At 38.1% G+C, this 12,500-nt stretch overlaps 2 non-coding genes and 1 pseudogene across 2 annotated transcripts; all 3 read left to right on the top strand.

The window, feature by feature from the left end:
- Positions 1-2,392: 2,392 nt before the first annotated feature.
- Positions 2,393-4,382, top strand: LOC128923285 (small subunit ribosomal RNA). The gene has a single exon (XR_008472252.1). It is a non-coding gene; the product is annotated as a small subunit ribosomal RNA (ribosomal RNA).
- A 503-nt stretch (positions 4,383-4,885) lies between these two features.
- On the top strand, positions 4,886-5,064 carry LOC128923423 (5.8S ribosomal RNA). The gene has a single exon (XR_008472326.1). It is a non-coding gene; the product is annotated as a 5.8S ribosomal RNA (ribosomal RNA).
- Positions 5,065-5,516: 452 nt separating this feature from the next.
- LOC128923368 (large subunit ribosomal RNA) overlaps positions 5,517-12,500 on the top strand; it is a 9,314-nt pseudogene continuing 2,330 nt past the window's right edge.

Below are 12,500 nucleotides of genomic sequence, written 5' to 3'. Positions count from 1 at the left end.
AAAACTAAGTTTGGTTAAACGGCGGACATAAAAATGATTTTATTTACGTAGCCAAATGCATCGTCATCTTATTAGTGACGCGCAAAAAGGAATTCAGGAGATTCCTACTGTCCCTATTTGCGAAGAGCCGAAACCCCATATAAAGAGCCAAAACGCCGAAACCACGTTCATACAAGTAAAAAAATTTCATATAAATACTAAATAATTTTCATATAGATACTAAGTTTATGAATTCATACAAGTAAATAATTTTCATATAAATACTAAATAATTTTCATATAGATACTAAGTTAATGAATTCAAACAAGTTAAAAATTTTCATATAAATACTAAATAATTTTCATATAAATACTAAGTTAATGAATTCATACAAGTTAAAAATTTTCATATAAATACTAAATAATTTTCATATAGATACTAAGTTAATGAATTCATACAAGTTAAAAATTTTCATATAAATACTAAATAATTTTCATATAGATACTAAGTTTATGAATTCATACAAGTAAATAATTTTCATATAAATACTAAATAATTTTCATATAGATACTAAGTTAATGAATTCATACAAGTTAAAAATTTTCATATAAATACTAAATAATTTTCATATAGATACTAAGTTAATGAATTCATACAAGTTAAAAATTTTCATATAAATACTAAATAATTTTCATATAGATACTAAGTTAATGAATTCATACAAGTTAAAAATTTTCATATAAATACTAAATAATTTTCATATAGATACTAAGTTAATGAATTCATACAAGTTAAAAATTTTCATATAAATACTAAATAATTTTCATATAGATACTAAGTTTATGAATTCATACAAGTTAAAAATTTTCATATAAATACTAAATAATTTTCATATAGATACTAAGTTTATGAATTCATACAAGTAAATAATTTTCATATAAATACTAAATAATTTTCATATAGATACTAAGTTAATGAATTCATACAAGTTAAAAATTTTCATATAAATACTAAATAATTTTCATATAGATACTAAGTTAATGAATTCATACAAGTTAAAAATTTTCATATAAATACTAAATAATTTTCATATAGATACTAAGTTAATGAATTCATACAAGTTAAAAATTTTCATATAAATACTAAATAATTTTCATATAGATACTAAGTTAATGAATTCATACAAGTTAAAAATTTTCATATAAATACTAAATAATTTTCATATAGATACTAAGTTTATGAATTCATACAAGTAAATAATTTTCATATAAATACTAAATAATTTTCATATAGATACTAAGTTTATGAATTCATACAAGTAAATAATTTTCATATAAGTACTAAGTGTATGAATTCATACAACTAAATAATTTTCATATAAGTACAAAAAATTTAAAAAAAAAAATAAATGTTAAGCTATTTTTGATGTTGTAATATTTCTTAGAAGCATAATGCTCATAGAAAATGATATAAATTACTTGTATATATATGAATTTAAAACTTTTATATGGTTAAAAAGATTTTCTCCATACGATTTCCGGTTGGTGAGGTGTACGTGGCAGAAAACATATATGTTGTATGAAACTTCAACATTAGTACTTGTATGAAAATTTTAATACTTGTATGAAATTGCATACTTAGTACTTATATGAAAATTATTTTCATATATTTATAAAAGTATTTAAGTGTAATATATAAATGAGAGCAAAAAAATTTATTCCTGGTTTGCTACAGTTGGTTTAAATAGAAATAATTTTGTTAATAATGAAATGTTATTAATTGAGATTATTCTTCTATACCTAACATAATGTAGTCGTTTTTTTTTTTAATTTAACTTTTTTTGGGGTTTGTTCTTCTATTCACATAAAATATATGTGGGTAAAGAATAAAATTCAATAAAGTTAAATATTTATATTATTACGCTCGAATACTTTCATATCATATATGAAATAAAATGAAAAATAATTGAATTGAAATTATTAATTTCAAATCAAAAGAAAAACGTATATACTCTTAAAAAAAGATATATACACTATATGCATTGAAATAAAGTAAAATGTATAAAAAATGATATTATTTGAAAGTTTAACAAATACAAGAAGAAACATCGTCCTTACATTAATAATTATATTATATATGTATAGAGAACGAAAATTCTTTCTCACGATAAGATACACAGTCTCAAAGTCCGAATAAGACCGCAATAAATAATACAATAATATGAAATTTAAATGACATGAAGTAAATTATTTAATCCGACCATAGTAGAAGAAATTTCATAATTATTTATTGTCGCGATTTCGTTCTCCTTTGCATTGTGTATATGTCGTGTACTTAATTTTCAAATATTGAAAATATCATTATAAAAATTTATATAGTATAAAAAATATTATATAAATGAATAAAAAATATTATTCTGGTTGATCCTGCCAGTAGTTATATGCTTGTCTCAAAGATTAAGCCATGCATGTCTAAGTACAAACAAATTAAAAGTGAAACCGCAAAAGGCTCATTATATCAGTTATGGTTCCATAGATCGTTAACAGTTACTTGGATAACTGTGGTAATTCTAGAGCTAATACATGCAAAATAAACACGGACCTTTTGGAACGTGTGCTTTTATTAGGCTAAAACCAAGCGATCGTAAGATCGTTATATTGGTTGAACTCTAGATAACTTGCAGATCGTATGGTCTCGTACCGACGACAGATCTTTCAAATGTCTGCCCTATCAACTTTTGATGGTAGTATCTAGGACTACCATGGTTGCAACGGGTAACGGGGAATCAGGGTTCGATTCCGGAGAGGGAGCCTGAGAAACGGCTACCACATCTAAGGAAGGCAGCAGGCGCGTAAATTACCCACTCCCAGTTCGGGGAGGTAGTGACGAAAAATAACAATACAGGACTCATATCCGAGGCCCTGTAATTGGAATGAGTACACTTTAAATCCTTTAACAAGGACCTATTGGAGGGCAAGTCTGGTGCCAGCAGCCGCGGTAATTCCAGCTCCAATAGCGTATATTAAAGTTGTTGCGGTTAAAACGTTCGTAGTTGAATTTGTGCTTCATACGGGTAGTACAGCTATAATTGTGGTATGTACATTACCTTATGTATGCAAGCGTATTACCGGTGGAGTTCTTATATGTAATTAATACAATGTATTTTTTATATATTCCTCCTATTTAAACCTGCTTCAGTGCTCTTCATCGAGTGTTGTTGTGGGCCGGTACAATTACTTTGAACAAATTAGAGTGCTTAAAGCAGGCTCCAAATGCCTGAATATTTTGTGCATGGAATAATGAAATAAGACCTCTGTTCTACTTTCATTGGTTTTTAGATCAAGAGGTAATGATTAATAGAAGCAGTTTGGGGGCATTAGTATTACGACGCGAGAGGTGAAATTCTTGGACCGTCGTAAGACTAACTTAAGCGAAAGCATTTGCCAAAGATGTTTTCATTAATCAAGAACGAAAGTTAGAGGTTCGAAGGCGATCAGATACCGCCCTAGTTCTAACCATAAACGATGCCAGCTAGCAATTGGGTGTAGCTACTACTATGGCTCTCTCAGTCGCTTCCCGGGAAACCAAAGCTTTTGGGCTCCGGGGGAAGTATGGTTGCAAAGCTGAAACTTAAAGGAATTGACGGAAGGGCACCACCAGGAGTGGAGCCTGCGGCTTAATTTGACTCAACACGGGAAAACTTACCAGGTCCGAACATAAGCGTGTAAGACAGATTGATAGCTCTTTCTCGAATCTATGGGTGGTGGTGCATGGCCGTTCTTAGTTCGTGGAGTGATTTGTCTGGTTAATTCCGATAACGAACGAGACTCAAATATATTAAATAGATGCTTTCAGGATTATGGTGTTGAAGCTTATATAGCCTTCATTCATGAGTTCATCTTGAATGTGCAAGTGTTTGAATGTGTTTATATAAGTGGAGCCGTACCTGTTGGTTTGTCCCATTATAAGGACACTAGCTTCTTAAATGGACAAATTGCGTCTAGCAGTAACGAGATTGAGCAATAACAGGTCTGTGATGCCCTTAGATGTCCTGGGCTGCACGCGCGCTACAATGAAAGTATCAACGTGTATTTCCTAGACCGAGAGGTCCGGGTAAACCGCTGAACCACTTTCATGCTTGGGATTGTGAACTGAAACTGTTCACATGAACTTGGAATTCCCAGTAAGTGTGAGTCATTAACTCGCATTGATTACGTCCCTGCCCTTTGTACACACCGCCCGTCGCTACTACCGATTGAATTATTTAGTGAGGTCTCCGGACGTGATCACTGTGACGCCTTGTGTTTCACGGTTGTTTCGCAAAAGTTGACCGAACTTGATTATTTAGAGGAAGTAAAAGTCGTAACAAGGTTTCCGTAGGTGAACCTGCGGAAGGATCATTATTGTGTTCCTATCCGTAAATATTATAAAAAAAAACAAACAAACAAACAAACAAACAAAAAAAGAATAAAAAAGAAAAATTATTTTCTTTTTTTTCTTTTCATTCATTTATTTGAATGTTTTTCTTTTTTTTCTTTTTTTTTTTACTCCTTGTATTGTAGTATAATGAAAATTATATCGCATACATTGTATTTGAACGCAACAAACCTTTAAACATATATAGTTGTACTTATTATTTATAAAAATAATATAAATGATAAGTTAATTTGTTCTCATTAACGTGTAATTCCTTAAAAATATATAGAAATTAAATAAAATGTAATAAAAAAGGAATTACTGTTTTTGTTGGACTAAGACATGCGCAACTTGTAAATGTTTGGGTTGAAAATTACAATTTATTGAAAGATGTTTTAAAATAATTTATATATTATATACGAAAACGAAATGTTATTCTTTCAATAAATTAAAAACTCTTGACGTTAAATTAAAATAAACAAAAAATTATCACTCTAAGCGGTGGATCACTCGGCTCATGGGTCGATGAAGAACGCAGCTAACTGTGCGTCATCGTGTGAACTGCAGGACACATGAACATCGACATTTTGAACGCATATTGCAGTCCATGCTGTTATGTACTTTAATTAATTTTAAAGTGCTGCTTGGACTACATATGGTTGAGGGTTGTAAGACTATGCTAAATTAGTTGCTTATTCTTTTAGTCAATTAAAAGAATTTAAGCACATGGTATATTACTGGATTGTATTTTTCAATCCATAATATTAATAGCATAAAAAGAAATATAGAAAATATATTCTTGAACACCTCATATTTGAACGAAATTTTATAATAAATAAGAATCTTAGTATTCCCAAAAACAATAAAATTTCAATATTATTATTTCAAATAATATATACATTTAGAGGAACGTCTAGCATAAAATATTATTTTATTCTAGGATTGCCTTAAATGTAAAAAAGCAAGAAAATAATATTGTTGTTATAATGAAGTAGTAGTACGGGATGAAAAGATTGAATATTTATTATTAAGAAAATTATTTTGGTGTTAAGAAATAATTATGTATGTTTCTTTAAAATAGCAAAAAGCTAAAATATAAAATAAATATAAATATTTTTATACAACCTCAACTCATATGGGACTACCCCCTGAATTTAAGCATATTAATGAGGGGAGGAAAAGAAACTAACAAGGATTTTCTTAGTAGCGGCGAGCGAAAAGAAAATAGTTCAGCACTAAGTCACTTTGTCTATATGGCAAATGTGAGATGCAGTGTATGGAATATCTTAATATCTAGTATGAGAAATTAACGATTTAAGTCCTTCTTAAATGAGGCCATTTACCCATAGAGGGTGCCAGGCCCGTATAACGTTAATGATTACTAGAAAGATATTTCCAAAGAGTCGTGTTGCTTGATAGTGCAGCACTAAGTGGGTGGTAAACTCCATCTAAAACTAAATATAACCATGAGACCGATAGTAAACAAGTACCGTGAGGGAAAGTTGAAAAGAACTCTGAATAGAGAGTTAAATAGTACGTGAAACTGCTTAGAGGTTAAGCCCGATGAACCTGAATATCCATTATGAAAAATTCATCATTATAACTGTGATATTTATAATATTATAGTAATAGTGTGCATTTTTTTCATATAAGGACATTGTAATCTATTAACATAATAAAATATTTATCAAAAGATCATTGGTGTTAAGTTTATTCAAATTAATTTGCTTTTAGCTTATTAACATAGAATAAATACTGATGATTTGATAAAGTGTTGATAGATTTTACATATATAATGCTTAAATTCTTTTGAATTTTACAATAATATTATTATCATTGATTTTAATATTAATTGTATGCATTTATATGATTAACAATGCGAAAGATTCAGGATACCTTCGGGACCCGTCTTGAAACACGGACCAAGGAGTCTAACATATGTGCAAGTCATTGGGTTATATTAAACCTAATGGCGAAATTAACTTAACTTTTATATAATGGGATTAATTTTTAGTGAAATATTTTACTATTAATTCAATCCCGGGGCGTTCCATATAGTTATGTATAATGATAATTTATTATTATTTATACCTCTAACTGGAGCGTACCTTGAGCATATATGCTGTGACCCGAAAGATGGTGAACTATACTTGATCAGGTTGAAGTCAGGGGAAACCCTGATGGAAGACCGAAACAGTTCTGACGTGCAAATCGATTGTCAGAATTGAGTATAGGGGCGAAAGACCAATCGAACCATCTAGTAGCTGGTTCCCTCCGAAGTTTCCCTCAGGATAGCTGGTGCATTTAAATATTATGTAAAATAATCTTATCTGGTAAAGCGAATGATTAGAGGCCTTAGGGTCGAAACGACCTTAACCTATTCTCAAACTTTAAATGGGTAAGAACCTCACCTTTCTTGATATGAAGGTTGAGGTTATGATATAATGTGCCCAGTGGGCCACTTTTGGTAAGCAGAACTGGCGCTGTGGGATGAACCAAACGTAATGTTACGGTGCCCAAATTAACAACTCATGCAGATACCATGAAAGGCGTTGGTTGCTTAAAACAGCAGGACGGTGGACATGGAAGTCGTAATCCGCTAAGGAGTGTGTAACAACTCACCTGCCGAAGCAACTAGCCCTTAAAATGGATGGCGCTTAAGTTGTATACCTATACATTACCGCTAAAGTACATGATTTATAATACAATTTCGGTTGGATTATAAATTTTGAAACTTTAGTGAGTAGGAGGGTACAATGGTGTGCTTAGAAGTGTTTGGCGTAAGCCTGCATGGAGCCGCCATTGGTACAGATCTTGGTGGTAGTAGCAAATAATCGAATGAGACCTTGGAGGACTGAAGTGGAGAAGGGTTTCGTGTGAACAGTGGTTGATCACGAGTTAGTCGGTCCTAAGTTCAAGGCGAAAGCCGAAAATTTTCAAGTTTTAATGAATTGTTGAGAATATATAATTATTATGTTTTCTTCATAGTAATTAAACACTTGAATAATTTTGAACGAAAGGGAATACGGTTCCAATTCCGTAACCTGTTGAGTATCCGTTTGTTATTAAAAATGGGCCTTGTGCTCATCCTGGCAACAGGAACGACCATAAAGAAGCCGTCGAGAGGTATCGGAAGAGTTTTCTTTTCTGTTTTATAGTCGTACTACCATGGAAGTCTTTCGAAGAGAGATATGGTAGATGGACTAGAAGAGCATGACATTTACTGTTGTGTCGATATTTTCTCCTCGGACCTTGAAAATTTATGGTGGGGTTACGCAAACTTCTCAACAGGCCGTACCAATATCCGCAGCTGGTCTCCAAGGTGAAGAGTCTCTAGTCGATAGAATAATGTAGGTAAGGGAAGTCGGCAAATTAGATCCGTAACTTCGGGATAAGGATTGGCTCTGAAGATTGAGATAGTCGGGCTTGATTGGGAAGCAATACCATGGTTTATGTACTCGTTCTGGGTAAATAGAGAATTTCGGTTCTTGTTCCCCGGATAGTAGTTACGTAGCCAATTGTGGAACTTTCTTGCTAAAATTTTATAAGAATTATATCGCAAGATATATATTCTTATTTAATTATAACGATTATCAATTAACAATCAATTCAGAACTGGCACGGACTTGGGGAATCCGACTGTCTAATTAAAACAAAGCATTGTGATGGCCCTAACGGGTGTTGACACAATGTGATTTCTGCCCAGTGCTCTGAATGTCAAAGTGAAGAAATTCAAGTAAGCGCGGGTAAACGGCGGGAGTAACTATGACTCTCTTAAGGTAGCCAAATGCCTCGTCATCTAATTAGTGACGCGCATGAATGGATTAACGAGATTCCTACTGTCCCTATCTACTCAGTTGTTTGTAGAACCTCGAAGTGAACGGACGTGTTTGCGCATCATTGCGAGTTTTTAAAAGCGATTTTTAAGTATTTTTCAGTGTTTCTGAAAGTGATAAAATTTTTCGGTTTTTCCGGTCTGTCGGTAGCCTGTTGTGAAAATAGACACAGTGAGCAGGTACGTGAGGGATTATACACATCGTGTGTATTCCCAAAAGTGTGAAAGGATAGCGGCTTAGGCCATTAACGGAGTGTGTATTAGTGAACGAAGTGTGGGATTTCCCAGCAGTGCGCATAGTTAGCGGCATCTGCCATAACAAATATTGTGTACATTGCAGGTAGTGAAAGATCTGTGTTTTTGTTGTGCGCGAGTGTAGGAGAAATGCCTCCACCACGGAGGAGAGGGGCAAAAGCCCCAGCGGAGAGCGAAGACTCTGGGCCTTCAATGGTCCAGGTGGAGTCATCGACCGATGAGGACGGAGTGGGGCAACCCTCGCGGCCCCCACCCAAGAGGAAGGCGCGATTAGGTTCGCCACCACAGGCGAACTCGGGCGAGAGCGGGACGGATGGAGTACTCCAGAAGCTGGATACGGTTGCAACAAAAGCAGCCGTAGGACTGAAGGTTGCGGCGAAGGACGGAGCCAGTGGAAGCAGGCAAGGTTGCCCAAACAGCAAGGTAGGGGGCAACAAGGGGGGTAAAGGGGGTGCTATTGGGGGTGAGGGCCATGTTACGGCGATGAAAGCCGTAACAGCCCAGTTGAACGAGGTTGTGTTCGGGGCGAAAAGCCTCGAAGTCACAACGATGAAGGAACTCGTAGGGATCGCCTCTAAATATGAGGAGATTCTTATGAGTGTCCTGACGGAAAATGCTCATCTTCGTGGGCAAATTGAGGGTTTGAAGGGTGGTATTGGGACATCTTCCGTCCCTCGGAGCACAGCAGGGGCGGCTGCTGCTGCTCCCTCGGCGCCTGCCCCTCCAGCACCCGTGCTGGAGGCAATTGCGCCGACGGTGAGGAAACCAGTAGAAACCTGGTCGGTTGTGGTGAGGAGCAAGGCTCCTGTGACTTCCTCAAAGGAAGTCATAAATAAGGTTGTTAAGGAGGTGGGTCCTTCACTGGGTGTTCGCGTCCATGACGTGAAGACAATAAAGGGGGGTGGCGTAGTGATACGCACTCCCTCTGTTGCTGAGAGGGAGAAAGTGGCGAGCAACGCCAAATTCGGTGAGGTAGGGTTGGACGTTAGCGTCAATAAAAAGTTGGGGCCCAGGGTCGTGGTACAGGGAGTATACACGGAAATATCCCATGAAGAATTCATGGAGGAGCTGTTTCGGCTGAACCTTCGGGAGTTCAGCCCGGAGTCCAAAAAGACGGACGTGAGGATGGTCAGTCGCCCCTGGAAGGTGGCGACTGATGGCAGGACAAATGTTGTCCTAGAGGGTACGGACAAACTAATGTCCACCCTCCTGGATGCGGGTAGGTGCTACGTCAAGTGGTTCTCCTTCCGTGTCCGCGCGGATAGTCCCGTGACCGGCTGCTTCCGGTGCATGGGTTTTGATCACCGAGTGGCAGAATGCAGGGCCAAGACCGACGTCTGTCGGAGGTGTGGTCAGGAGGGCCACAAGGCTGCCAGTTGCGTCAATGCCCCCCATTGTCGCAACTGTGCATTTAAAGGAAGGCCAGCTGGACATCTCATGATGTCGGCTGCCTGTCCGATTTACTGTGGGGTTGTCGGACGTGCTCTCGCCAGACATTAATGGGTGAGATTTTTCAATTAAATTGCCAGAATTCTTATGCAGTTATGTGCGAGTTAGGGAGTTGCATGATAGAGGCTGGGTGCAGCATCGCCTTACTCCAGGAGCCATACGCCACCAATTTTGGAATGGTAAGTGGTCTTCCTGGGGGTTTCAGGGTCTACACGGACCTTAGGTGTAATGCTGCAATAGTTGTGACTGACCCAAGCTATGACTGCATAGTTTTGGATTCGTCACAAGAGGGTGTATGTGTTTCTGTAGAGGGGGTGTTCGGTAGACTGATTGTTGCTAGCATGTATTGTAAGTTTAGGGAACCTATAGAGCCTTATCTGCGATACATGGATAACCTACTACTCCTTGCGAGTGGTAGCCCATTTATCCTAGGGATGGATGCGAATGCCACGTCCTCGATGTGGTTTAGCAAGTTTTCTCGATGGGCGCACAGATATCGGAGCCACATTCGGGGTCGGGCATTAAGCGAATGGATGGTCGCTAACAGCCTCCACATCCTAAATGAGCCAAGCGTGTGGTACACATTTCATGGTCCTAGAGGGGGGAGCGACATTGACGTGTCCTTGATCAATGAGGCAGCAAATAGGGCGTTCAGTTTTAGGTGGGAGATTATGGGAGGGTGGGGATTGAGCGATCATAATTTGATTAAAATTATGGTTACTCCTAATTCCCCTCCCTCGACGCATGCAAGTCCATTGCGGCGATGGCGTACCTCTGGTATCGACTTGAACCAATATGGACAGTGTGTTAGGGAAGCGGTATTGGACATACCGCTTAGTGAGTTTGAAAATCTGGGGGTGGACGAGCAAATTGCTCGGTTGTACGAATTGGTCTGGGGAGTGAACGATAGGTTGTTGAAGAAATATAAGGATTTTAGGGTTAGGAAAATAAAGTGGTGGACGCAGGAATTAACCCTGAAGAGGAGGGCTGTCCGGCGATTGAGACGGAAGTTTCAACGCGCTCGGCGGTCAAATTCGGATAGGTTGGCCCAGATTAGGAACGATTTTAGTTGTGCGATGCATGAGTATAAGGCCATGCTAATTAAAATCAAAGAAGAGGAGTGGAGGGGGTTCGTTAATGAGCATAGGGATGACCCCTGGGGTCAGGTCTTAAGGATTTGTAGGGGTCGTAGGAGGGAGGACATCACTTCTCTTCGTGTTGATGACACTGTGTTATCAACATGGAGTGAGTGTGCAGGGGTTCTGTTAGGAGCATTCTTTCCTAGGGCTGAGGAGCTGGCACCTCTCGCACAAGAGGTACCGGTTCCTCCACTTGATGATGGGGAGTTGGGATATGCCTTTAGCCTGGTTAGGTCTAAACGGTCCCCAGGTCTTGATGGTTTGAACGGAGAGTTGTGTAAAAGCTTGTGGAAGTTCATTCCGGAATACTTGGAGGTCATTTACGATAAGTGCATTTGTGAGGGATATTTTCCACGTGAGTGGAAAAGTGCTAGGGTTGTTCCTCTCCTGAAGTCACCTGATAAGATTAGGAGTGATCCACGATCTTATCGGGGCATCAGTCTTCTTCCAGTGCTGGGTAAAGTACTGGAGAGGGTTATGGTGGAACGGCTTCAGGAGCTAACGCGGGATTTGAGGTCGGATAGGCAGTATGGCTTTAGGAAGGGACGTAGTGTAGAGGACGCCTGGATGTATGTTCAGCGTGCTGTCCGGGAGAATGCCAACAAATATGTCCTTGGCATATTTGTCGATTTCAAGGGGGCATTCGATTACCTAATCTGGGATCGCGTGATTCAACGACTGGAGGAACTTGGCTGTCCGGAAATTAGTCTCTGGCAGAGCTACTTTTCGGACAGAAAAGCCTCTATCGTAGGAATGAATGGTAGCGCGGACATTAGGGTAGAACGGGGCTGCCCACAGGGATCCATCTGTGGTCCATATATTTGGAACCTAATGATGGACTCTCTGCTTGGCCAACTTGAAACGCTTTGTGGTTGTTGTGCATATGCAGACGACCTTCTGCTCCTAGTTGACGGTCGTTCACGATTGGAGTTAGAACGAAAGGGTGAACGACTGTTAGGAATTGTTCACAATTGGGGTATAGGTGTGGGGGTTGACGTATCGATTGACAAGACGGTGACAATGCTCTTGAAAGGCATACTGTCATCGGCTCGTCCACCGATTATCCGAATGAATGGGGTCAATATCAGGTATGTGACGCAAGTCAAATATCTGGGATTGACCATCGGCGAAAGGATGTGTTTCAACCCTCACTTGGTTTACGTGGAGGAGCGATTGTTAGGAATTGCCGGCAAGATTAAGCGCGTGTTAAGGAGTGATTGGGGTCTCGGACGTCGTGCGGTTCGCACTATATATAGTGGCTTATTTGTGGCCTGTGCCACATATGGAGCCGCTATATGGTGGGAATTAGCATCAAAGGTCAGGGGTCGCCAAAAACTTCTTTCCATACAACGTTGTTTGATGCTTGCCTGTTTGCCTGTATGTCGCACGATTTCTACAGAGGCGCTGCAGGTGTTGTTAGGTGCGCC

Source organism: Zeugodacus cucurbitae, chromosome X (genome assembly GCF_028554725.1).
Source record: "Zeugodacus cucurbitae isolate PBARC_wt_2022May chromosome X, idZeuCucr1.2, whole genome shotgun sequence".
Lineage (NCBI taxonomy): Eukaryota > Metazoa > Arthropoda > Insecta > Diptera > Tephritidae > Zeugodacus > Zeugodacus cucurbitae.
The sequence above is the reverse complement of the archived record's forward strand: the minus strand, read 5'-3'. Positions and strand labels throughout refer to the sequence as shown.